Source organism: Sarcophilus harrisii, chromosome 5 (assembly GCF_902635505.1).
Source record: "Sarcophilus harrisii chromosome 5, mSarHar1.11, whole genome shotgun sequence".
In the NCBI taxonomy this organism is placed as follows: domain Eukaryota; kingdom Metazoa; phylum Chordata; class Mammalia; order Dasyuromorphia; family Dasyuridae; genus Sarcophilus; species Sarcophilus harrisii.
In genome coordinates, this window is record NC_045430.1 from 202,185,345 (window position 1) to 202,213,071 (window position 27,727).

The window sequence follows — 27,727 nt, forward strand, 5'->3', positions numbered from 1 at the left end:
TGGAAATATTTGTAAAGATTATAATGAAATGTATACTTATTGTGTATCTAATTTATATTTTAATATATTTAACATCTACTGGTCATCCTGCCATCTGGGGGAGGGGGTGGGGTAAAGAGGGGAAAAAATTGGAACAAGAGGTTTGGCAATTGTTAATGCTGTAAAGTTACCCATACATATAACCTGTAAATAAAAGGCTATTAAATAAATAAAATTTTTAAAAATACTATAATGAAAGAAAATAGGAATGAAACTTGGGAAAACATGGTCGATGTTGTAAAAAGGCTGGCCTTGTCCAGAGGGGCAACTTCTTCAACAGAAAGAAAGAAATAAAACAGGAGGAATGATATGAGATGGCAGAAAAAATATTTCCAGGGACTAACCAAGACTTATGTATATGGTAGAACTAAAGAACAAGAGTCACAGAATTGGATCTTACTTTTCAATTTTTGTTCCCTCTTCCATAACAACATTTATTCACAGCCAGAGTCAGTGTGTAAAAGGAAGGAATTTGTGAGTAGAGACAGTTAAGTGATAAAAGAATGCTAATTAGACATTAAAAAATACATAGAAGACAGAAGTTTAAAGAGAGACACATACTTTCATTTCTATTGTTTTAAACTACATAATTTCTGACAGCAGTTTCATATTCTTGCAATATCAAAATGCTAATTTTTTATGACATGTTTATAATAAAAGTTCTAGAAATGAATTTATTCATAAACATCGTTACTTAAAATGAACACATTACATCTTTTTTTAAGAAAACTCATGTATTGCTGTACAATTTGTTTCAAAGACAGGCTGTACCTCTTATCTACAAAGCTAGCACCTTTCCACTATACCAGCACACCCATGAATGCAGAGCCAGTGGAGCACGAACCCTGTTGGGTGTGGACAATTGCTAGAGGGGGGGAGGGAGTGTCTCTTGTTTCCTGATTGCCAGTCAGGGAGGAGAAGATGAAGTGATGCCAGAAGCAGGTGCTTACACTAATAACTCTTATTTTAAAAAAAAAAGTGAATCAGCAAAGGGGAAAAAAAAAAACAAAAAAAAAAAAACCCTAGTATATAAACATACTAGGGGTACAAGAAAGCCTGGGGTCCATCTTTCAGGGAACACTGAAGGAAAAAAAGCTTCTATCCCAAAGAGAAACGTGAAGTGCCTCACTGCCCTATAAATTCCCGGACAGAATTTATAGAACTCAAAAAAGAATTTTTGAAAGATCCAAGCAAGGACCTTGAGGGGAAAAAAAAGAAAAGAAAAACAAGAAAAGTATGGGGAAAAAAAGTTAACCAACTTGAAAAGGAGATACAGTCTCAAAGATAAAAATAACTTTTGGCAAAGGTCAATGTTGAAAAATTACCCATGCATATGTTTTATAAGTTTCTTTAGTTAAAAAAAAGAAGAAAAAACCCAACAGATCAAAAAAAGAAAATATAAGGACTGCCTAAAAGTCAATTTTTTTGTGTGACAAAAAAAAAAAAAAAAAAAAAAAAGGGACCTTGTGACTACAATGAAAGAAATAATCCAAGAAAACTGTTCTGGAGTAATAGAACAGTAGGGGAAAGTAGAAATATAAAGAATCCACCTATCACCACCTCAACAAAATTCTTTGTGGAAAACACATAGGAACATTAATGCCAAATTTCAAAACTGCCAGATTACAGAGAAAATTATTCAAAGAAAAAAGGAAAAAAATATTAAAATACTCTGGAGCTACAAATAGAATTGTACAGGACTTATCCGCGGTCTTTTATTGTGACTGTGCATACCATATGTTTAAGAATGTCATGAACAATATGGCAGCTCAAAAGAAAGACCAGCACAAAGTTAAGGAAAAAATAGTAATTCTACGAATGAGATTCAGAGGAAGAATCAAAACAGAGACATTATCTCAGATGAAGAAATTGAAACTATTTCTAGCCATATGAAAATATGCTCCAAGTCATTATTAATCAGAGAAATGCAAATTAAGACAACTCTGAGATACCATTATATACCTGTCAGACTGGCTAGAATGACAGGAAAAGATAATGTAGAATGTTGGAGGGGATGTGGGAAAACAGAGACACCAATACATTGTTGGTGGAATTGTAAATACATCCAACCATTCTGGAAAGCAATTTGGAACTATGCTCAAAAAGTTATCAAACTGTGCATACCCTTTGATCCAGCAGTGTTACTACTGGGCTTATATCCCAAAGAAGGGAAAGGAACCTGCATATACACGAATATTTCTGGCAGCCCTCTTTGTAGTGGCCAGAAACTGGAAACTGAGTGGATGCCCATCAATTGGAGAATGGCTGAATAAATTGTGGTATATGATTATTATGGAATATTATTGTTCTGTAAGAAATGACCAACAGGATGATTTCAGAAAGGCCTGGAGAGACTTACATGAACTGATGCTGAGTGAAAGGAGCAAGGCCAGGAGATCATTATATACTTCAACAACAATACTATATGATGACCACTTCTGATGGACCTGGCCATCCTCAGCAATGAGATGAACCAAATCAGTTCCAATGGAACTGCTCCATGGAGCAGTAAATGAACTTAACCAGCTACGCCCAGCAAAAGAACTCTGGAGATGACTAAAAACCATTACATTGAATTCCCACAATCCCTATATTTTTGCCCACCTGCATTTTTTTGACTTCCTTCACAGGCTAATTGTACAACATTTCAGTGTCAGATTCTTTTTGTACAGCAAAATAATGGTTTGGTCATATATACTTATTGTGTACCCAATTTATATTTTAATATATTTAACATCTACTGGTCATCCTGCCACCTGTGGAGGGGAAAAATTGGAACAAGAGATTTGGCAATTGTCAATGCTGTAAAGTTATCCATACATATAACCTGTAAATAAAAGGCTATTAAAAAAAAATAATAAAATTTAAAAAAAAAAAAAAAAAGAGGCATTAGAGGGGAGAAAAGGTCTCAGTTCTGAAAACCTACTCAAATCAGGAATGGGTTGAATAGACAATACTACACATATACCATAAAGGATATAGCACCCTCCAAAATCTATAAAGAAATAAGGGGGATAGGAGGGTAGGAGATGAGCAGCCTGAGAAGCAGAGTAAAGGAAAAGACAAGAGAGGGATCCATGGGTGGGGGGAGGTTTAGTAACACAAATTAGGAGTAGTATTTAAAGCAATGAATGAATCAGGATATTGGGGGGGGGGGGGGGGAGGGAAAGAATGTGGCCTGTGCAGATAAGGGTGTGTGTGGATGTATCTGTATATATATGTATAAACAAACATATCCTTTCTTAACTACTAGACTACTTGGGGGGAGAGGGGAGAGTTGATGAAATGGGAAGAGAAAAAGGATAAAGTAAAAAAGGTGTGCAGCAGAGAACAAAAAAACAATTTACAAGGAAGTAAACAAAAGATGGACATTCATAAAGAATTTTTTCCACTGATATTTATACCTTCTTGATCTGGTAAACTGTTTTAGTTATTTTGAATCCTCCCTGATAACTGTGCTCGTCACATGACAATGTTCTTTTTTATTTTGTATTCCTTTTCTGTTTTTTCTTTTCTTATTAAAAAAAAAAAAAAAAAAGTAAAGAAAGAAAAGGAGATTGTAAGGAATCCTTTGCTGTCACTGAATGCTGGATTCTGTTGCACCGCCCAAAATCAGTTCTACCACACAGGCCCAAGGTTAAGTGCAGTACTACCACACTAGAGATCCAGGAATCAGGGAAACAAGAACCCTGTCTACAATAACTTCTGTAATCTCACAGGCCAGAGTACAGACCAGAAAAACATACTATATTTCACCTTATACTACACTACTATTTAAGAACCAAAAACTTACAGATTCACAGAACTAGTTCAAAAAACTACAGAACAAAAAATCTGAAAGTTTCAACAGGGCCTCCTCCACTATGGGAGCACTGTCCAACTGGCTGGATGGGGGCAGTTAGGTGTTGAAGTAGGTAGAGCAATGGCCCTGGGAAAGACCCGAGTTCAAATATATCCTTAGATATTTGAAGCTTGATAATTCTGTAATCCTAGGCAACTAATTTAACCCTGATTGCTTTGGAAGAAAAAAAAAAATAATGAATGAACAACAAAGAAGAATCTGAGCACAGAAAGTTACCATGGTGACTCAGGAGATCAAAACACAAACTCAGAAGGAGACAATGTGTCAATATGGTTACATAAAAAACCTCAAAGAAAATGTGAATTAAGTCTTTGGCCCAAAAAACTCATGGAAGAGCTCAAAAAGGATTCTAAAAATTAAGTAAGTATTAGAAAAATAAGAGAAAAGGAATGCAACAGGCCAAAAGGTAAGAGACACAAACATGCAGAAAACTCTTTGAAAAGAGGAAGGAAGAAAAGGAGGAAGGGAGGAAAGGAAAAGAAAATATGAACTATATCATTGGAAAAACAATTGATTTGAAAAACAGACTGAGAAAGATTTTCAGAATTACTCAACAACCTGAAAATCACAATCAAAGAAAGAATGTAGACATCATTTCAACAAATTATCAATGGAAATTGTCATAATATCCTAAAACCAGAAGATAAAATATCAAGTGAAAGTATCCACTGATCGTGTCCAGAAAGAGATTCCAAAACTGAAACATCCAGGAATAATATAGTCACATTTCAGAGGTCCCAGATCAAGGAAAAAAAAAATCTAAGTAGTCAGAAAGAAAATTTTCATTGAAATATCAGGATGACACAAAATTTAGCAAATCTACCAGTGGACCAGAGAGGCTTGGATTATGACACTCTGGAAGGCAAAGGAGCTAGGATATCAACCAAGAATCACCTATGTACCAAAACTGAGTAACCAAGTACAGATTTCTCCAAAAGAAATAAAAAGGAAAAAGATCTCTGACTATAAAGAACTACTATGGAAACAGGAAGAACAGAATATAAACCTAGAAGAGGACACCAAGACCAGAGCTGACAAAATGCTTCCAGGTGAAGCCTCAAAGGGGAATATGAAAAAAACAACTCCTTTAAAAGTATAAGTGGCCTAATGCAAAAGGAAGCAAAAAAGCTAAATGAAGAAAAATAACTCAAAAAAATTAAAATTGCACAAATGGAAGTAAATGACTAATTGGGAAAAAATAAGGTACTGCAAAATCTTGGTTTGACTAATAACAGTTAATTCTTTCTTATTTCTATCAGCCTTCTCCTTAAAACAATGTCAAAAGTTTTGTCTGGCAGATTGTAAAACAGACTGCTATGGTCAACAGTGAACAATGTCATGGAGAAGGATATGAAGCCTGTAACAACTGAAGGCAGAAAGACGTCTAGCTGCCAGTGCTTTGCTGTCTCTAGTTAAACACTTCCTGACACTCCAGATCCACAATTAAATACCACCCTGTGCTTATGCCCAAAGCAACAAAGCAACTCATTCAACTTAATGAAATATTCCATGCCCAGCTGCTAGGGTGCATGCAAAGCTTTTTTCCCCCCTCTTTTAAGCATCTTTTCCTCTTTAAATAGGATTCAGTCAAAATGTTTGTAGTTCACATTTGTAGAAAACAAGGCACAAAAATAAGTACTTTGGCTTTTCTTAAAAATAACAATTTTTTCCTCAGACTGAGCTCTAGTGCTTCTAAGTCTTTACTTTCAAAATGACCCAGAATACAAGATGTTATACTTTTTACTGAAATGTTTCTAGAAATTATCTGAAAATAAAAATAAATAAATAAAAGGTTTTAGGAAAAAAGTCAGCAAAGTTAACAAAGATTTTCCCTCCTAACTGCCATATAGGCTAAGATGGCCCAATGGATAGAACATTAAGCCTAGAGTCAGAACACTTCTCAAGTTCAAATGTGGCCTCAGACATTTAGTGGGTGATCCTGGGAAACGCACTTAACCTTGTTTTCCTCAGTTTCCTCACTTGCAAAATGAGATGGAGAAGGAAATCATTCTAGTATCTAGATAGGAAGAATCAGGCACTACAGAAAAACTGTTTAGCTTGTGCTTATTGATTTCTCCACTAGGTGGTGAACATTTACTAGGTAAGGCAACAGAAGTGGGCTTTTTGGAGAGGTAATGTAAATTTATCAAGACTGATCCCACTATACATGTATACACACACCCCAAAAATTCATTCAAAGGAGAAACTAACACAATAAATTCATAACATTAGTAAACTCATTTTCACAACTAAGAAAAATTAGAAAGGTTAAACTTTAAGCATGCAGCTAAATCTTCTAATACTCCAAGTGAAAAATGACAGGATGTACAAGGATAATTTCACAGGGAAGATAAGGGAATTGATGCAAGCATCCAAGTTAATAGGAATGTTTTGAGATAAAATCATACAAGTAAAGAAATGAGAGACAAAATAAAGTCAAATTACTTAACTTTGTACATTGGAAAACAAGGTACACATAATATCACAGAAACACACAAATGAAAAATGTTTTTTAAAAATTAGCATATTTCGTAAGGAACACATTTAAAGCAGAATCTAAATGACTTCACAAGTGAAGTTGTTTAAAAAAAAAAAAAAAAAAAAAAAGCAGGAGTAGTGATCCTGATCACAGACCAAGCAAAAGCAAAAAAAAATCAAATTAAAAGAGATAAGGAAGGAAACTATATCTTGGCTAAAGGGCAGCATAAATAATGAAGTAATATAAACATACATAACACCAAGTGGTAGAGCATTCAAATTCCTAAAGAAGTTAAGAAAGCTACAAGAAGAAATAGACAACAAAACTATACTAGTGGGGGATTTCAACCATGCTCTCTCAGAACTAGATAAATCAAACTACAAAATAAGAAGGAAGTTAAAGAAATTCAGTACATGCAGGAAATGAAGATCATTTCATTTTTGGACAGTTTTAGTTGCTGGTGGGTTAGATAAGCAGCTATAATAAACAATGAAAGAAAATAAAACACTCAAAGATTCAAGTTGGAGGTAGACTTAAGAATCCTTTGCATAGGTATAATCATCAAAGTTAAAGATGTAAATAAAACTGTGTAGGGAAGAGTATGGGGGGGAGGAGGGAGGGGGAAGAAAGACAATCCAGGACAGGTAAGTAAAAAAAAATAATGTGAATTACAGGATGGTTGGTTACTGTCCTTTATACTTGGAGAAGATCAAAACATCATCACTATGTTAGATACAAGTTGGCAGATCTGACTGTGGCTGATCAAACCAAGATTACTTTTTAAAATTTTAATAATTATGAGGTACGCAATTACATAAGTAATATAAAACTCCCTTTTCCTTTATTTACAATGCCACCAGCATATTATATATTTGAGAAGAGAAAGCTTTGTAAAAAGAAGCTGAAATTGAAAGACTTTTTAAATTTTTAAACTGAAAAACTACAAATTTTCAACAAAGGGATAAACTAACACTCAGGAAACACCAGGCAGGGTTGATCCTATGCTAGTATCATAGTCAATTCTAAATTTCTTAAGACACACACCTTCAGAAAATCCTTATAAATTTCTGATCACCTTGTGAACATTTGCCTTGTATGAGTTCACCATAAAATAGTCTGTTTGGCAATTGTACATTGGTACAATGTGGTCAGCCCACTGGAGTTTCAATGCTTGGCAGTTTATTTTGAGAAAGGACTTCAGTATCTGGTATTTTATCCTGCCAGGTGATCTTCAGAATCTTCCTAAGACAATCCAAATGGAAGCAATTCAGGTCCTTGCACGGTACTGGCACACTGTCCGGGTTTAATCAATCTAATACCTTTCATTTCTCACATTTTTCTTCAGAGACTCCCAAACAGTGAACTAGCTCTAAAAATGTATGATTATCAATGTGAACATCCCAGGAAACTACACTGCCAAGGTAAGTGAATTTATTCACAGCTCAAACTTTTCTATCTATAGGATGATAGATGAATCTGAAAACTGTCCAAGAAGTCAACTGATCAAAGGAAAAGAATCTAAGTTCTAAAAACTTTCTAAAGTTCACAAAGCTAATAAATGAATAGCCAATGGGCTCTTAAATACTACAATGCTTCCTAATGTTGTTGTTTTCTTATTAACTATTAGGATATATCTTTAGTCTTAGTTTATCCCTTTGTTGAAAATTATCATTTTTCAATTTAAAAATTCGTATCTTCAATTCTGGTGGGCATGGCTCTCTTCAAGAATAAGATGAACCAAATCAGTTCCAATTGTTCAGTAATGAAGATAACCAGCTACACCCAGTGAAAGAGCTATAGAAAATGAGTGTGGACCACAACGTAGCATTTGTATTCCTTCTGTTATTGTCCACTTGCATTTTTGTTTTCATTCTCAAATTATTTTTACCTTATTTCTAAATCCGATTTTTCTTGTGCAGCAAGATAACTGTATAAATATGCATACATATAAAAAAAATTCGTATCTTTCGATTTCAAGCAGCTTTTACAAAGCTTTCTCTTCTCAGATCTATAATATGCTGATGGAACTGTAAATAAAGAAAAGGGGAATTTTATATTAATGATGTTAACTGGGTACACCTCAATTATTAAAATTTAAAAATAATTGTAAGATTTTTCCAAATAAGGTAATTGTAATATATTTGGTCAACAAAAGATCAAAATGCCCTAAGGATACATAATCCTGCAAGAGAATAGAAGCAATATAATACCCTGAAAAAAACATGGATTAAAAATTAGGGAAACTATGTTTTGGACTTGAATTCAACAGCAACATATACATGGGAAAAAAAATTCCCATGACAACATATTCAAGAAGTCTTTTTGGAAAGCCTACACCAGAAGAACTCCATTATCTTCTAAGGTAATTAAAAAAAAAAAAAAATCCCAAAGTTGAATTCTGTTAGGAAGTTTTTTCTATGCACCAAACCCTAATATACCTTCACCTATATGTCTTAAATGACATTGTAAGGACAAAAGGAACAAACTAGGATTTTAAAGATCAAAGAGAAGACAAAGTCAGCAAGGAGAAGAGAAACAGTTCCAAGTATGAGGGACAAAAAGTGGCGGGGGGGGGAGGGGGAGGAGGAGAAGATTGAATATGTTTTTGGAATAAAAGATCCAATGGTATTACTACATCAAGGTAAAGCAGGTGGAATAAGGAAGAGAAGGGGGATTTCAAGGGTTTTAAAACTGGAAGATAAGAGAGCTCCTCTGAGCAATCAAAAATAATATAGAAATCTACTAAAAGGCACAATAACACGATAGGGATACAAAGAGAGCAAAAGAGAATTCCTGTCCAAGCTCAAAATCTAATAGGAGAGAAAAGCAAAAAAAATATGTACAAATTATATACAGGTTGATTAGAAATTAATAAATAATAGGGAGGCATTAAAATTAAGGGAGATTGGGAAAAGCTTTCATACAATGAGCCTTTACCTAGAGACTTGAAGGAAATAAGCAATCCAGCTTAAGAAAAGAGCATTTTAAGCAAGAGCAATAGCTAAAGAAATGAGCACCATCCCAGTGATAAAGTATCTTCTTCAAGGAAAATAACTCACTGGAGGGATATATTAGGTAGCCAACTGGCACAGGAGACAAAGAAGACCATTGACACCATGATTAGGCCAAGCTGTACACAATCATCAACCTCACTCTTCCTCAGAAAGCTAGAACCTGTGATATTCCTGGATGCATTGGATGACCTTAAAATCTTTATCTGTTTTTAGTCTCCTCAGGGTTTAGAGTCTGTTCTTTGTCTGTATAAAAGCTGTCAGTTGTTAAAGTCCTTTTTAACTTTTTGCTCATTTTGTCAGAGAATAATCAGAGACAAACTAGCAAAGAAAAAAAAGGAAAAAAAAAACCACAAATGGAATCTGCTTTTTTGGGGGGAGGGGCTGGGTGGCGTTACCGAGCTTCCTCTACAGACTGAGGGGGCAGTAGGACTGTGCTGCGCCTGCGCTCTGAGAGCGTGCTGAGACGCTGTGGGGGAGGGGTGGCCGGTCTCAAGGAACTCCAGCTGTTTGGGGTTGTATTCTTCACTCCCGGTGTTTTTAGCTCCTCTGCTGGGCTACTGACTTTGCTGCCAGGGCAAAGTATCCAATCCTGTGGTGAAGCTCTCCCCACAGAGACAGCTGAGATCACACCCCAACCCACTCCGTTCTGCTCGGCTGTGAGCTGCCTGCCGAGCTGCCGCTGCCCTCAGCCTGTGCCCGATCTAAAACCGTCCAGCCCTCGAGCTAAAAGACCTTTGCTGGCGAATCTCAAGGATGTCTTCTCTAGGTAGCTGTTTGTGGGGTTTTTTTTTCCAGTCAGGCATTAATTCAGAGGCTTGTAATGAGATGGATTCTGAGAGAAAACGCGGGGCTTACACAGCTGTGTGCCTCCTCGCCGCCATCTTGGCCGGAAGTCCAGTGTTTTTTTTTTTCTTTGGGTGTAGCTGCTTCCGTCCATCATTGATCAATTGAAACTCAATTAGGTCTCTGTCAAAGAAATCCGCTTCCATCAAATTACATCTTCATACAGTATGGTTGTTGACATATATAATGATCTCTTGGTTCTGCTCCTTTCACTTAGCATCAGTTCATGTAATTATCTCCAAGCTTCTCTGTATTCATCCTGCTGGTCATTTCTTACAGAACAATAATATTCTATAACATTCATATACCACAATTTACCCAACCATTCTCCAATTGATGGGCAGCCACTCAGTTTCCAGCTTCTAGCCACTACAAACAGGGCTGCCACAAACATTTTGGCACATACAGGTCCCTTTCCCTTCTTTAGTATCTCCTTGGGGTATAAGCCCAGTAGAAACACTGCTGGGTCAAAAGGTATGCAGTTTGATAACTTTTTGGGCATAATTCCATATTGCTCTCCAGAATGGTTGGATTCGTTCACAGCTCCACCAACAATGTATCAGTGTTCCAGTTTTTCCACATCCCCTCCAACACTCATCATTATTTTTTCCTGTCATCTTAGCCAATCTGACAGGTGTGTAGTGGTATCTCAGAGTTGTCTTAATTTGCATTTCTCTGATTAATAATGATTTGGAATACTCTTTCATATGAGTGGTAATGATTTCAATTTCATCATCTGAAAATTGTCTGTTCATATCCTTTGACCATTTATCAATTGGAGAATGGCTTGGTTTCTTATAAATTAGAGTCAGTTCTCTATATATTTTGGAAATGAGGCCTTTATCAGAACCTTTAACTGTGAAGATGTTTTCCCAGTTTGTTGCTTCCCTTCTAATCTTGTTTACATTAGTTTTGTTTGTACAGAAGCTTTTTAATTTGATGTAATCAAAATTTTCTATTTTGTGATCAATAATGGTCTCTAGTTCGTCTTTAGTCACAAATTTCTTCCTCTTCCATATGTCTGAGAGAGAAACTATCCTATGTTCCTCCAATTTGTTTATAATCTCGTTCTTTATGTCTAAATCATGGACCCATTTTGATCTCATCTTGGTATATGGTGTTAAGTGTGGGTCCATGCCTAATTTCTGCCATACTAATTTCCAGTTATTCCAGCAGTTTTTGTCAAATAATGAATTCTTATCCCAAAAGTGGGGAGGAGGGATACTAAAAAGGGAGGGCTGTGAGAAGCAAGTGGTGCTCACAAGTTTAATCCTGGGAAGGGGGGTAAGAGGGAAAGAAGGGAGAAAAGCATAAATAGGGGTTAACAAGATGGCAAGTAATACAGAATTGGTAATTTTAACCATAAATGTGAACGGGGTAAACTCCCCCATAAAGAGGAAGCTATTAGCAGAATGGATTAAAAGCCAGAATCCTACATTATGTTGTTTACAGGAAACACACTTGAAGCAGGGAGATACATGCAGAATAAAGGTAAAAGGATGGAGCAAAATCTACCATGCTTCAGGTGAAGTAAAAAAAGCAGGGGTAACCATCCTGATCTCAGATCAAGAAAAAACAAAACTTGATCTAATTAAAAGGGATAAGGAAGGGCACTATATCTTGCTAAAGGGTAGCATAAATAATGAAGCAATATCAATATTAAACATATATGCACCAAGTGATGTAGCATCTAAATTCTTAAGAGAAATTAAGAGAGCTGCAAGAAGAAATAGATAGCAAAACTATAATAGTGGGAGATCTCAACCTTGCACTCTCAGAATTAGATAAATCAAATCACAAAATAAATAAGAAAGAAGTCAAAGAGGTAAATAGAATACTAGAAAAGTTAGATATGATAGAACTCTGGAGAAAACGAAATGGAGACAGAAAGGAGTACACTTTCTTTTCAGCAGTTCATGGAACCTATACAAAAATAGACCATATATTAGGACATAAAAACCTCAAACTCAAATGCAGTAAGGCAGAAATAGTGAATGCATCCTTTTCAGACCACGATGCAATAAAAATTACACTCAACAAAAAGCCAGGGGAAAGTAGGCCAAAAAATAATTGGAAACTAAATAATCTCATACTAAAGAATGATTGGGTGAAACAGCAAATCATAGACATAATTAATAACTTCACCCAAGAAAATGACAATAATGAGATCATATCAAAATGTGTGGGATGCAGCCAAAGAGGTAATAAGGGGAAATTTCATATCTCTAGAGGCTTACTTGCATAAAGCAGAGAAAGAGAAGGTCAACGAATTGGGCTTACAACTAAAAATGCTATCAAAGGAACAAATTAAAAACCCCCAGTCAAACACTAAACTTGAAATTCTAAAAATAAAAGGAGAGATCAATAAAATTGAAAGTAAAATCTTTGTCTGATCAGGCTCAAGGTGGTCCATAGCACTTACTTCAATCAAAGGGAGGACCACTGAAACAAACTGTTCTCATCTATCCACTCCTTCAGAGGAAGTTTTCCTATGTTTAGAGCAAAGATCCCATGATCCAACTCATTCACTCATAGGTCTGGAGCCTGTCGATTGCCCTTATCTTTGTTTAGCCTGTTGGCACAGATCAGTAAAATATTGATGCCAAAAGTAAAAGTTGGGTGACAGAAGGACACCAAAGGTGGATGAGGAGTTCTGGAAAGGGCTTGGCAGAGGGGTGACATGGTTGTCACTATACATCAGGAAAAATAATTTGGGTGGATAAATGGAACTGGATTGAACTGAGGAGAAACGTGCAAAAACTAGATGTACCAGAAACCTGTTACCCCAGTTCTGGTGGAATATGAAAGAGAATTGCACTATAGAGGTGATAGTATCAAACAGAGAAGGCAACACATTCACGAGTATCTAATAAGATTAAATACAGCCTTCAAAACAAACTAGATTACATAGAGTGATAGAGAATAAGGTGAGTCTGACATCAAGACAAGTAGCAAGCCTGGGGGACCAATATGAAAGGATTTAAATTTTGGAGGTGATTTTCAAGAGCTTACTAAATAAAAAAATGACTTCGATCCAGTCTTTAAGATTAATTCCTTGAGTGAAGGAAGACACCAGGCAGAGCTTGCCAGTGCCTGGCTCTATTAAAATCTTAGCTTCTACAAGATCCTTCTTGATGTTATTGCCTTCCCCCTGCCAACTAACTCCAAATCATCCTTTATATTGTTTGTGTGTACAGATGTTTGCATATTGTCTGGCATGTCAAGACTGTAAATTTGTTCAGAATCCAAAATTTAGTATAATACCAAACATATAGTCGTTGTTGAAACAATGATTAACTGAAAGTTGTATACTGAGGACTTACTTTAAGATCTGCAACTAGAATGGGCAAATTTTTGTCATTTGGACATACAAAAAAGAGCTTTTATAGAGAAAGGGAAAATGGGGCAATAATTGATTGTGGCAAATACTAAAATCTCACTCTTATCTGAAGGGGCTCACTGCTGTGTGTGTGTGTGTGTGTGCGCGCGCGCATGTGTGTGTAGAGATGAATATATATATATATTCTATACATGTGTACTGTGCATAACATGTACATATATGTGTAAGTGTGTGCTGGGCACATATTGATACATAAATGTGCACACATATACTCTAGAAGTTATATATATCTATCTTCATATTGAAATAAAGAGGAGAAAGGATAAGAGTGAGGGTGGGTGGGAGGATGGGATAAAAAGGAAGGCAGTATAGAAAGAAAACAGACTTGAGGAGAGAAGAGAGGAAAAGGAAGAGGGAGAAAGAGGAAGATGGAAACAGAGAAAGGAAAGAGAGAAACAGACAGAGAGAGACGGACAGAGACCGAGAGAGAAGGATAACCAAAAGAAAAGAGTATGAAGGGAAATTGCAAACAAAACTGTGAATGTAAATGGCATGAGCTCACCCATAAAACAGGGACACATAGCAGAATGCCTTGGAAACCAGAATCCAGCAATATGTTGCGCGCGCGCGCACACACACACACACACACAATTAAAACAACACTCACACATAGTTAAAAATAAAGGGCTTCAACAGAATCTCATCAGCTAGGGTAAATTAGAAAAGGTAGGGTAAGAAAAGGTAACCAAGATGTCTAACAAAGCAAAAACAAGAAAAAACCTAATTAAAGATATAATCAGAGAAACTGTTTTGTGAAAAAGACACTATAGACAATCAAGTAATCAAAAAATTTGAAGGACAAATCTCTCGAATAAACATCTAATTTCTCAAATATATAGGGAACTGAGGCAAGTTTATAAAAATAAAAGCATCGTTCCTCAACTGATAAACTGTACAAAGAATATAAACAGGCAATTTTCAAAAGAAATGAAAAAAAATCTATAGTTCTAAATCACTACTAATTAGAGAAATGAAGCTAGGTATATGGAATAACAGGCTGGAATTCATCAAGAGTCAACTTTTGTAGAAAAAAATGTGATTGAAAATGTTTCTGCATAAGGAGGTATAAGTGTAGGAAGAGTGGGGACAACTACATATACATTTGTAACTGTGTACATACATTACAGAGAACATGCAACTGGTTTTGTAAATGGTCACTTGTAAGAAAATATGACCAAATAAGGTGAACACCAAAGGGAAATTTAATTTGTGGTGGAGACTCACATGGAGGAATTATGTGCTCCAGATAAACTGAGATAAGCTGTAATCTCTGTAGAACCAAACCAATATGGAATCAGAGGAGGGACTTGCATAGCAGGTTCAGGGGTATAAAAATCATGTTTTGGTGATTTTTTTTTTTTTTTTTAATGTGCCTACTTCTGGACACCCCGTTCTTGCAATATGGTAAATTAAAATTTTTTGCTGGCTTTATCATCGAGTCTACATAGAGTTCTCATTAGGACACTTGTCTCTTTACAACTTCATTAGATACATGATCCTGAACAAGTCACTTAACCCTGTGTGCTTCATTTTTGTATCTGAAGTAAGCTGAAAGATATAGTAAACCACTCCAGTATCAGTCAAAAAGAGTCAGGTGTTATTCAGAGTTATTTTGTCTTCTCTGGGGTGTCTATCCGAAATGCCTAATGCTGGAAAGAATGAGGGAAAAAAACTTGACAAAGTAGTGAATTGTTTCAACCACACTGAAGAATAAACTGGTACTGGGCCTAAAGGACTATAAAATCGTACCTACCCACTGCCTCAGCAATAACATCACTAGGTCTGTACTCCCAAAGAGATCAAAAGTACATGTATATACAAAAGTTTATTGCAGCTATTTTTGTGGGAGCAATGAATTGGGAGGTTGAGGGGTTGTTCATCAATTACATAATGGCTGAAAAGGTTATGGTATATGTCTGTGATGGGGTGTTATGATGCTCTAAAAAATTGGAGTAAGAAATAGGAGGTGGAATTTCCAAGAAAAATCACACAACATAAATTGATGTAAAGTAATATAATGATGATCAACTGTGAAACTCTCATCATTACAATGATCAAGCCAATTTCAAAGGACTCACCGAATAAATGAATGAATGAATAATAGTAATGCTATCCACCTTCAAAGAGAGAAATGATGAACTCCAAGTGCAAAATATAGTATGATTTATTCACTTTATTTTTTAGCGTTTTAGAGGTGATGTGGCTAATAAGGAAATGTTTTGCATGATTTCACATCTATAACTGAAATCACTTTGCTTACCTTCTGAGTAGGAAGGATTGGAAGGAGAGAGAAAAATTGGGAATTCATGTTTTTTTAAAACGAATAATATATTTTTAGAAAATTTAATGACTCATTTCCTAACTTAGAATGATTAGAACAAAGGAAATACTTATATTCTTCAACTTTAAATTTTTTTCTAATTTTTTTTTTATTGGGGAAAAAAAATAAAAAGCAGAAAATGAAAACAAAGCAAAACAAAACAGAATAAAACACTGTCATGTGCCAGCAGAACAATGAAGAACAATAAATTACCAGTTTAAGAATATAAGAAGAAATTTGAATGTCCTTGTAGACTGTTCTCTTTTGTTCTCTGCTCCACACCTTTAACTTTATTTTTCCCCTTTCAAGCAGACCATAATTAAGCACAGACATATTTATATATACTCATGTAGATATATACATACAGAGACAAATATACACATACACACACACAAACACATTCACAAATATGTAAACATACATGTAAAACAGTATTAGTATAGATAACAGATTTCTTTCTTGATTGAATCTTTAAATCTTACTTTGTCCAAGATGATTAATAATACTTTACTTCTAATAAATTCTACTCCTGATTCTTGTAGTATATGTACATATCTCTGCTTTAATTCTGCTCCTTACCTTGTTTTGCTATTACTTGTCCTTCCCTCACCCATGAATCCCTCCTTTGTCTTCTTGTCCCATCCTTTCCATCTCTTCCCTTTATTTCTTTATAAATTTTGGAGAGTACTATATCCTTCATGGTATATATGTAGTGTTGCCCATTTAATCAATATGCTATGTGACCAGTTTGCATCTCATTTATAAAAGATAATTACTATTTTTGCCATTTTCTAGGTGGTTTTGTTTTTTAGAGTCAGTTCGTATTCAACTCTGCCCCCATCTTTCTTTTGAGCTATCCAATTTCTGAAATCAATCTTAAACATATGGTGTACGTTCCTACGAATAAAACATAAATAATTTGTCCATGTTAACTTCCTTGAAATAAAGTCCTGAAAATCTGCAAGTTCATAGAATGTCCCTTTTATTAAATTCAACATTACAAAAAATTTTGTAGGATGATATTTTTGGCCTGAGACCTAGTTTTTTTGATGATCAGTATATACCTGTGGTATTTTGTTGTGGCTGTTGCTAAGATCTGTACAATTCCAATTGTAGCTCCAATGTATTTGAATTGTTTCCTCTTATCTGGGGGTTTCAAAACTTGTAATATTCCTATGTGTTTTCTATAAAGGATCACTTTGAGGTAGTGAACAGTAGTTTTTTTCTGGAGATCAATTTGGAACTATTCCCAAAGGGGATATATAACCAAAGGCTATATAACTTTGCATACCCTTTGATAAAGCAATGACATTATTGGGTCTGTATCCCAAGGAAATCATAAAGGAGGGGAAAAGACTCACATGTGAAAAAATATTTGTAGCAGTCCTTTTTGTGGTGACAAAAAATTAGAAAAGGAGATGTTCATCAATTGGTTGTGATATATGAAAGTAATGGAATATTATGTATGTACTATAAAAAATAATGAAGAAGCTGGTTTTAGAAAGGCCTTGAAAGACTTACATGAACTCATGGTGAGTGGAAAAAAGGAATGCATATTTTACACAGTAACAGCAAATGATCAGCTATAAAAGACTTCAATGGTTCTGTAATCCAAGGCAATCCCAACCTATTCTTGCGCCTAATCAAGTTTCTCTACTTTGTCTTGCTTTTTCCAATTCAGACATTGCTTGCCATTGTCCCTGTTTTCTTTCTCCTTAGTTTTAACCCTATAATTTTCAGTCATTAGATGTCCCTAAATTCCTGGGGAAAATACATTGGTATGCTTTCTATAAAGTGTAATTCTTTTATCATTAGGTATTGTCTTGAGTTTCTGTGACTCCAGTTGGGTTTTTCTTGGTAAAGGTACTGGAATGGTTTAGTATTTCCTTCCCCAGTTCATTTTAGACATGAGGAAAGTAAAGGAAACAATGTTGAGTGACTTGCCCAGTGCCACACAGCTAATAAGTGTCTGAAGCCATATCTGAACTCAGAAGATGAGTCTGATTCCAGCCCAGACACCTATGAACTGAGCCTCCTAACTGCACAACCCTATAATTAACCAGGTAAATTTAACTGAATGTTATCCTCTATAAATATAAGTAACTTGTTCCCTTGTCCTATTACTATGTTACAAGCCTAAGACCTGGATTGGTCCGCCACTTTCTCCTCCCAAACGTATATGCCAATGAATAAAAAGACAAACAAAAAAAAGCAGAATCATGACAGTTGGATCCATTAGAAATCTGCTATCATCTGACATCAACTGGGTTACAGCAATCCTTTTTAACTGCTTTAATTCTCAAAGGAGTATCTTACACTGATCATTTTTATGTTTTTGCCCTTTATCTAAGGCCCTCCCATCTCAAGAGTCATTTGTCTTCCATAGCTATGATTTTAATATTTTACCTTATTTATAATGATAACAGTAAAATAAACAATAATTTGTATAGCAATAACTAGGAGTTAAACCCTATACAAGTATTATTTCATTTAATTCCTAAGAGGTAGTTCCCATTATAAACCACATTTTACAGATGAGTTAAACTTAGAAAAACTGAGGTCAAGAATCACACAATCACATGGCTATATAGACACAGATATAGCACTATCAATTTCTCCTGATTTGCTCTCAAACCTAAAACAAAGATGGCCTTATTATTATCTGACATCAACTGCCTCACTATGCAATTAGCCAGTGTTTGCAGAAAGAATGTAGAGGGAAATGGACAGATAGAAGGACATGGAAGATGAGCCAACTAAGGTAACTGATGAAATATTATTTTTTTATAAGAAATGACCAGCAGGATGATTTCAGAAAGGTCTGGAGAGACTTACATGAAGTGATGGTAAGTTAAGTGAACAGAATCAAGAGAACATTGTACATAGCAAGGACAAGATTACATAATGATCAACTATGATGGATTTGGCTCTTTTCAACAATAAGAGGATTCAAGGTAATTACAATAGACTTGTGATGAAGGAATTTCCAAGAAAAATCACGCAACATAAATTGATGCAAAGCAATGCTGTATTGATGATCAACTGTGAAACACTATGCTATCTGCATTAAGAAAGAGGGCTGGGGGGCTGACTGTGGATCACATAATATTTCAACTTTTTTGTTGTTGCTTTCTTGATTTCTCCTCCTAATTCTTTTCAAACTTTTTTTGATCCAATTTCTTGTGTAGCATGATAAATGGGGAAATATGTTTACAAGAATTGCACATGTTTAATGTTTTCTTGCTGTCTAAAGGAAGGGAGTTGGAGAATAGGATGGAGAAAATTTTGGAACACAAAGTTTTGCAAGGAAGGATGAATATTGGCAATTATCTTTGTATATATTTTGAAAATAAAAAGATATTTTTTTAAAAATGAAGAGCAGGCCAGAGTCAGAAAAACTTGGAAAGATATGCAAAATGAAATGAGCAGAAAAGGGAAAACTTAAACAAAGTAACAGCAATATTGTCATAGATAATTAACTGTGAAAGACTTAGCTACTCTGATCAAAACAATGATTCAAGACAATTTCAAAACATGTTTCATGAAATGGATAGAGAACCAACCCTGAATTGAGAAAGACCTAAGTTTAAATGCAGACTTAGATACTTAACTAACACTAATGTTAGGCAAATCACTTAACCCTGTTTGTCTCAGTTCCTCATTTGTAAAGTGAGCTAGAAAATGAAATAGCATACCACTTTAATGTGTTTGCCAAAAAAAAAAAAAAAAAAAAAAAAACAAAAAGGGGTAATGGGGTGACAAAAAAAAAAAAAAAAAAAAAAAAAGCCAAATGGGGCCATGGAGAGTCAGACAACTGAAAAAAACTCAATTCAACAGGATGAAAAATGCTAATCACCTTCACCTTTACCAAAGAGAGAACTGATGAATTCTGAATGCAGACTGAAACATATTTGTTTGGGGTTTTTTTGAGTAACTTAATTCTTTGCATTTTCTGGAAATCTTACATAGCTTCACATGTATAAATAAAATCAGATTGCTTGCCTTCTCAGGAAGGAATAAAAAAGAAAACCTGAAAATAACATTGTTAAGTGATAGCTAAATCAATATATTTTAAAAGGGTTGCTTAGCAAACCAGTCAGCCTATAATGATGCTTAAGAAGAATTTTATGAATACCAAACTCACATTTGAGGATAGTTTATTCTCGCTCAGTATTTCTATAGTGGCAATGAAACTAGTCTACCTTGGCTATGTTCTACAACTTCTACTTTGACATATGAAAGTAACCCTTTAATTTAGTTTAAAAAAAAAAAAAATCAAGATGGGTCTTTTGGTTTTCTTGTGTTTCAATGGTACAAATGATAATAAAATAAAAACCATATACTTTTCATTCATTCAAACAATTAACTAGTGACTTAGTTATATAAAATACAGTTTATTCACAGGAGCTTAAAATCACCTATTAGCTATGGCATAAAGAGTTTAAAAAAAAAAAAAAAAAAAAGGATGCATTTAGCAAACATGTTAGAAGAAATCTGAGGGTAAATTCAATTTCAGAGGACAGAAGCTAACAGCAAGAAAAGGCTTCAAAGAATAGTTAGAGCCTGACTTAAGCCCTGAAGAAACATCAAATGAAAATGGCAGGAAGTACAAAAGGGACAGGATTGGTTATGTACAGAAGAAAAAGTCATTTAGTATGACTGAAAACAGATCATGTGAGAGAAAAGTACTTTGAGATAAGGCTCAAATATAGGTTTCAAACTATTTAAGAGTATCAGGACTTTATACTTTATTCAGTAAACAATGGAAAAACTATGAAAAGATTTTTTTCACAAAAGAATTTTATATGAGAACAATCTTTAGTGGCTTTTTGGTTGTTTTTTTTTTTTTTTAAATGCATGACAAATATGGACATATGTTTAGAATAACTGCACATGCTTAACCTATATTAGATTACTTGCTCTCTTGGGGACAAGGGAGAAGAAGGAGAAAATTTTGAAGACAAGGTTCCAGGAAGATGAATATAGAAAACAATCTTTGCATATAATTAGAAAAATAAAATACTATTTGAAAAAGGGAAAAAGAACAAACCATTTGAAAAATTACTATGGTGTTGGTGCAATGAATGAAATCAATTGAAATGGGTTTACTTAACCAAATGGCTTTTTAAAAAGATTATACTCTTTTTAAAAATTAAAATATCACTTCTAAATATAGTTTGCCAAGAATGAAGTGCACATTGTAATGCCCAACCAAAGATTATTCTAATGAATTATTTTGAGTGGATATAAATGTCTTCTCACTAATTTAACATAGAGACAAATATGCAACTCAAATTAACTATGTTACTACAAAGAAATGAGATGAAATTTTAAGAGAATTTCAGGTAGAAGAAAAAAAATCCTATATATCTTTTGTTTTTCAATTACCTCCCTTTCTAAGAACATATACCATCCTCCTATCTATCTAGTTGATTATCCTTTAAGTGGAGTAAGAAACAAATAGGGACACAGCAGCTAGATAGCTCAGTGGATAGAGTAAAGCTCTAAAGTTTGGAGAACCTAACATGAAATCCAGCCTCAGATACTTAACATTAGGGTTTGACCCTGGGCAAGTCACTTAATCCCAACTACCTAACATTAAATTAAAAAAGAAAAAAAGAGATCAGAAAGGAGAGGAAAAAAGAGCAGAGAAAAGGAGAAACGTAGTTCAGCAGAATAACCTGATCAAATTTGAGAATACTAGCCATATTCCACATCAAAAGTTGCTAATGTGAATTTAATATGCTCTAACCAAACAAATATATATATATATATATATATATATATTTTTTTTTTTTAACAATAAAATTGAATGTTTTAGCCCACTAACAATCAAATTAAATCAACATATGTGTTAAGACTAGGGGACTATTGAAAATGTGTAAATACCTAAGGGCACTAGAAATTGCTAGAAAGAATGAAAGAACTGTAACCTTCCTAGATCATACAGTTACCTCACAATTATACATCATGAATATGTCCTTTCAAAGAGGAGTTGGTGATCATTCTTGACAGCAATTTGGAACTATGCTCAAAAGGTTGTCAAACTTTGCATACCCTTTGATCCAAAAGTGTCTCTATTGGGCTTATATCCTAAAAAGATCTTAAATGAGGGAAAGAGACCCACGTGTGCAAAAATGTTTGTGGCAGGCCTTTTTGTAGTAGAGCAAGGAACTCAAAACTGAATGGATGTCCATCAGTTGGAGAATGGCTAAATAAATTATGGTATATGAATGTTATGGAATATTATTGTTTCGTAAGAAACTTTCAGCAGGATGATATCAGAGAGACTTGGAGACTTACATGAAGTGATGCTAAGTGAAGTGAGTAGACCTGGGAGATCATTGTACACGACAACAAGATTATATGATGATCAATGCTAACGTATGTGTCTCTTCTCAACAATAAGACAATTCAAGCCAGTTCCTACGATCTTGTGATGGAGAGAACCATCTACACCCAGAGAGAGAGGACTGTGAGAAATGAGTGTGGATCACATTGCGTTTTCATTTCTTTTATTACTGTTTTCTAGAATTTTATTTTCTTTCTCATTTTTTTCCTCTTTGATCTGATTTTTCTTGTGCAACAAAATAATTGTATAAATATGTATGCCTGTATTTATTTAAATATATATTTTTACCATATAACCTTATACCATTTATCACTTCTAAATATAGTTTCCCAAGAATGAAGCACACATTGTAATGCTAAACCAACAATTATTCTAAGGAATTATTTTAAGTGGATATAAATGTCTTTGCACTAATTTAAACTAAAGACTAGTATGTAACTATTGGATTACTTGCCACCTAGACCAGGGGGTAGAGGGAAGGAGGTGAAAAGTCAAACACAAGGTTTTGCAAGGGTCAATGATGAAAATTTATCTTTCTATATGTTTTGAAAATAAAAAGCTTCAATGTAAAAAAAACTTAAAAAAAAATAAAGTAGGTAACTATTGGGAAGGCAAACGCTGAATCACAAATATCACTCAAACAAGATGTGTGTATGTGTATGTGTGTGTGTCTGTTTTCTCAATTACCCTTACAAATATGACAGGTGCTCGGAATAAATTTACAAAAAAAAATGGACAATACCTACTTATCAGGAGATTATAATAGAATACATACCAAGTACAAATATATAAATATATAAAAATAAAATATGATGAATAAAAATGATAAATATAAGTATATAGAAAATAACAAAAACACACTAATTTTAAAGATACATATTGGGATATCACAAATTTAAATAAATACATATTAATTACTGAGTTTCATTTTAAAAGAGTAGATTGAATCCATGTACAAATGAAGTTTAACAACAGTAAAAACTATTACTGATTTGAAAGATTACCCCGAATCAGTTTCTATTTATGTGTTTACACACATGTATATGTATATGTAAATTTGAATATTTTTCTCAAACTACCAACTAGTAACAGTTAATGTAAAAATAAAATGAATTTAAGTAAAAATTTTAAAATACACAATTAGAAAAACAAGTTTTGGACTGTTTCAAGAAAAAAAATGTTTACTAGAATAATTTTCAATATGATTTTAAAAAAATTTTATATAACCAATATTTGACCTCACCCTTCATACATAATATGTTGTAAGATTTTTTTTTTTTTTTTAAAGAGAGAGAAAAATAAAGATTGTCACTTTTTCAAATAAGTTGTTCCACACCAGTTTCCCCATCTTGTATGAAGGACAAAATGTTTTCCTTTACATTGCTAAAAATCAGAACATGTACACACACACACACACACACACACAATGCCTGTTTCTGCTTAATGTACTTATCAACTGATAATTCTTTCAATGTCTCCCTGTATTTATCTTACAATTTATAAACCACAGTAATATATATTCCCATTACAGTCACAGGTATCAAGCCGAATATAAGAGCATTGCTTGATTTCCAGTACACACTTAACACAAAAAATAAAACTAAATATAGGTCTCTATATATGGGCAGTGGAAGAGGGAATGGTATTGGTCATTTTGTTATTAACTTTCTAAGTCAAATGATCCAGATATCTTAGTCACACTCACTGTAGAATTTCAATTTATTTTGCACAATAGCTAGATTAAATTCACATTTCCCAGAAAAAATGCAGGGGCATCCCTATGTTGTTGTTTTTATACAGTCCCTTTCAAGAAACATAAATATTTTAATTCATTATATCAGTATTTCATAAACTCGCAAACGAAAGCCTAGGTAACACCTTGCTATTTGACAACAGCCTTTTCCAAATAACAAACGCCCTGAAAAATATACTGGTCTCCAACTAGAAGCCACAATTTCTACAGGTAACAAAAATAATAATTAAAGAAAGACAAAAGACTAGAGGGAGAAAAAAAATCAGAGAAATTAGAGGGGGAAAAAAAATCTCATTCATATCAAAAACAACTGACTTAAAAAGAAATCAACAGAAAAACACTTACTAAATTATCTCAATGATATGACCAAAAAGAGTCCAGACATTCTATATCATGAAATCATAAAAGAAAACTGCCCAGATCTCTTAAACCCAAAAGAAAAAAAGAGAAAGAATCCACTAGTCACATCCTGAAATCCAAAAATAACTACCAGTAAAATCAATGCCAAGATCTTGAGCTTCCAGTTTTAAAAACTGCATAAGTACATAGGAAGGGAAAATTGAAGTACAAAAAGCCAAAATCAATATAACACATGATTTACCAAGCACCATTATAAAGAAGCAGAGAAGTAGGATTTGATAATGAAGTGTAGTCCTACAGGAAGATGGGGAAGAAAAACAAAAACAAAAAACCACCTTTAAAGAAAGAGGGCTTCCAAAATTTTCCAAAGAAAAAGATCTGAAGTCCACAGGTACAATGAAGTTCAAAAGTAAAAATTAAGAAATTTAAGCTAAGTGAAATGAGCAGAACCAAGAGATCATTATATACGTCAACAACGATACCGTATGAAGATGTAATCTGATGGAAGTGGATTTCTTTGACAAAGAGACCTAATTCAGTTTCAATTGATCAATGATGGACAGAAGCAGCTACAACCAAAGAAAAAAACACTGGGAAATGAATGTAAACTGTTTGCATTTTTGTTTTTCTTCCCGGGTTATTTCTACCTTCTGAATGCAATTCTCCCTGTGCAACAAGAAAACTGTTTGGATCTGCACACATACATTGTATCTAGGATATACTAGGACATATTCAACATATATAGGACTGCTTGCCATCTAGGGAAGGGGGTGGAGGGTGGGAGGGACAAATCAGAACAGAAGTGAGTGCAAGGGATAATGTTGTAAAAAAATTACCCTGACATGGATTCTGTCAATAAAAAGTTACTATAATAATAAAAAAAAATAATAATAAATTATGTATATATGTACGCATATGTATCTATATGCATTTGTTTACATCCATTGAAGAGAATTCGTTTTACTAAATCATGTATATTTCAATAAATTTCTTTTTCTCCCCCCCCCCCAAAAAAAAAAGAAAGAAAGAAATAGGAATGACCAAAAAAATCAAATAGGAATAAACTGTTTACTAAAAATATGGAAAAACAATATACCTATTTATTTAAAAGAATTGCACATGTTTAACCTGTATTGGATTACTTGCTGACTAGAGGAAGGGGGTACACTAAGGGAAAGGAAGGGAGAAAAATTTGGAACACTAAGTTTTGCAAGGGTTAATGTTGAAAACTATTTTTGCTTGTTCATTAAGAGCATGAAACAACTTCTCACTAAATCTAATAGGTCAAAGGGAAGAATACATGTAAACAGTTATTAAAAACATAAAATGCTCTTTAAAAAAATCAAAATAAAGAATTAATCCTTTTCAAAGAGAAGAAAATCTAATTCGTTTTTTTAAAATTCCATCAAAACTGAAAATAAAATTAAATAAGTCATTATCAGAAACTACTTTGTCCAACTATTTCAACAGAATTGATAATATAGAAGAAATAGATGAATTATCACAACAAAAACATTCTGGCTTATAGGTATATATACCTATATACCCACACACACACATGTTCTGAACAAGATCTTTATCAACTCTGATTTTTTTTTTTAATCAACAAGATCAAATTACAAGTGAATTGTAACAAAATAAAATTAATTCATATATTACAAGAACTATTTTGACCTTTCTAAGCTCCTGTCATTACATAAAACGTCTCTCCCCCCCCCAAGGAAACAAAGTAGTTTCATAATGCTGATACTTAGAATAATTCCAAAAAACATAGGTTTGACTGAAACAAAGGAGAGATACCAGAGAAAGAAAACTACGAACTAATATCCTTAATGAATATTGATGAATAAACTTTAAATAAAATATTAGCAAGTGAACTACAACATATTCAAAAGATTATAGACCATGACTAGCTAAGAATTATAGTACTATTGCAGTATTACTGTAACATTAGATAACTATTAAAATGAGTGACTATTAGAAAAAGATATTTAAAATCATATAATTACATCATTGTCTTCTGAAAGGAACAAAAATTTAACACCCATTTCTGAATTTCAAAAAAAAAAAAAAAAAAAAAAAAAAGAAAAGGAAAAAACAGTACACAGAGGAGGAAAAAATGGCCTTGTTCTTAATACAATAAATTGTATCTAAAATGATCTAAAATCCCTTTAAAAAAAGAAAAAAAAGACAAAGAGTAAGAAGCTTTTCTAATAGGAACAGATTTAATAGTATAGCGCTTGAAATAACAGAAGAAAAAGAGACAGTAATGGGGAGGAAGAGAAGAAGAACCCAACTAATCTTAAAAGTCCTAAACAAGAAACTTTTGTGTCAAATAAAAAGTTTGTAAGAACAATAAATTCAGCAAACCTGCAAGATATAAAATAAATCAACATAAATCGCCAACATTGCATAATGTTATCAATAAAACCTGACAAAAATTCCACTCAAAAATATTTATTTTAACTTAACATCACAAAAACTTAATGTCCTTTCTTCTCCTGTTTCTTGGTACAATGGCCCAAGATGAAAAATAAGCTTTACTCCAAATTTCCACTTTCAGATAGCCTCTTTGCCACCATTATTCTATTGTGCTTATATCTTTAAGGTTCACTCCATCCAAGTAAAATAATACTTAAATCTAGATTCTAATGACAGTTATTCATCAATTCTCGAGAAGGGGTATTTTTAGGGTGACAGGGAGTTAATGTAAGGCCTTGTTATTCTCCTGCTCAAAATGTTTTTACAGCTACCTATTACATTTAGGATGAAACGCAATGTAGTCCATCTGGAGATACAAGATATAGCTATTGCAATAACAGGCTGAAGTTCACTATATTCCCCTACTTAATACATGAAGCTATATCATATCTTTAGGTCACTGAACAGTTTACTTCTAACACTTGAAATGCTTTTTCTACTCTTAGAACTTAGCTCCATTTATAACAAAGGCCAAGTGTGATTTAACAATATAAGACCCTTGTTTTAATACCTCCTAATCATTATCGTCTATCATAAAACTTTGTGTACTTGTTGTTTTGACCCCAGGCAAAATAAGCTCCACAAAAGCAAATATTTCCTTTTTCCTTTGGATCCTCAACCCAACACATACTACTAGACAGTATAAAATTTTTCTTAAGTTGAGTAAAATTGCATTATTTTCTCTTTATTGAATTTTCATTCGGAGCCTTGAGAAAGGGTTAGATATGTGGATCAAAACAATACAGTACTCTTTTTGTCTATAATCTAAGATCTTTACTATAAATTCTACTCTAATATCTCACTGTGACAAAAGAAATAACCCT

The 27,727-nt window shown here is 33.8% G+C and overlaps 1 protein-coding gene across 15 annotated transcripts in view; it reads right to left on the reverse strand.

The window, feature by feature from the left end:
- KMT2C (lysine methyltransferase 2C) overlaps positions 1 to 27,727 on the reverse strand; it is a 242,261-nt gene that overhangs the window by 152,479 nt on the left and 62,055 nt on the right. The gene's annotated exons all lie outside the window — the stretch shown is intronic.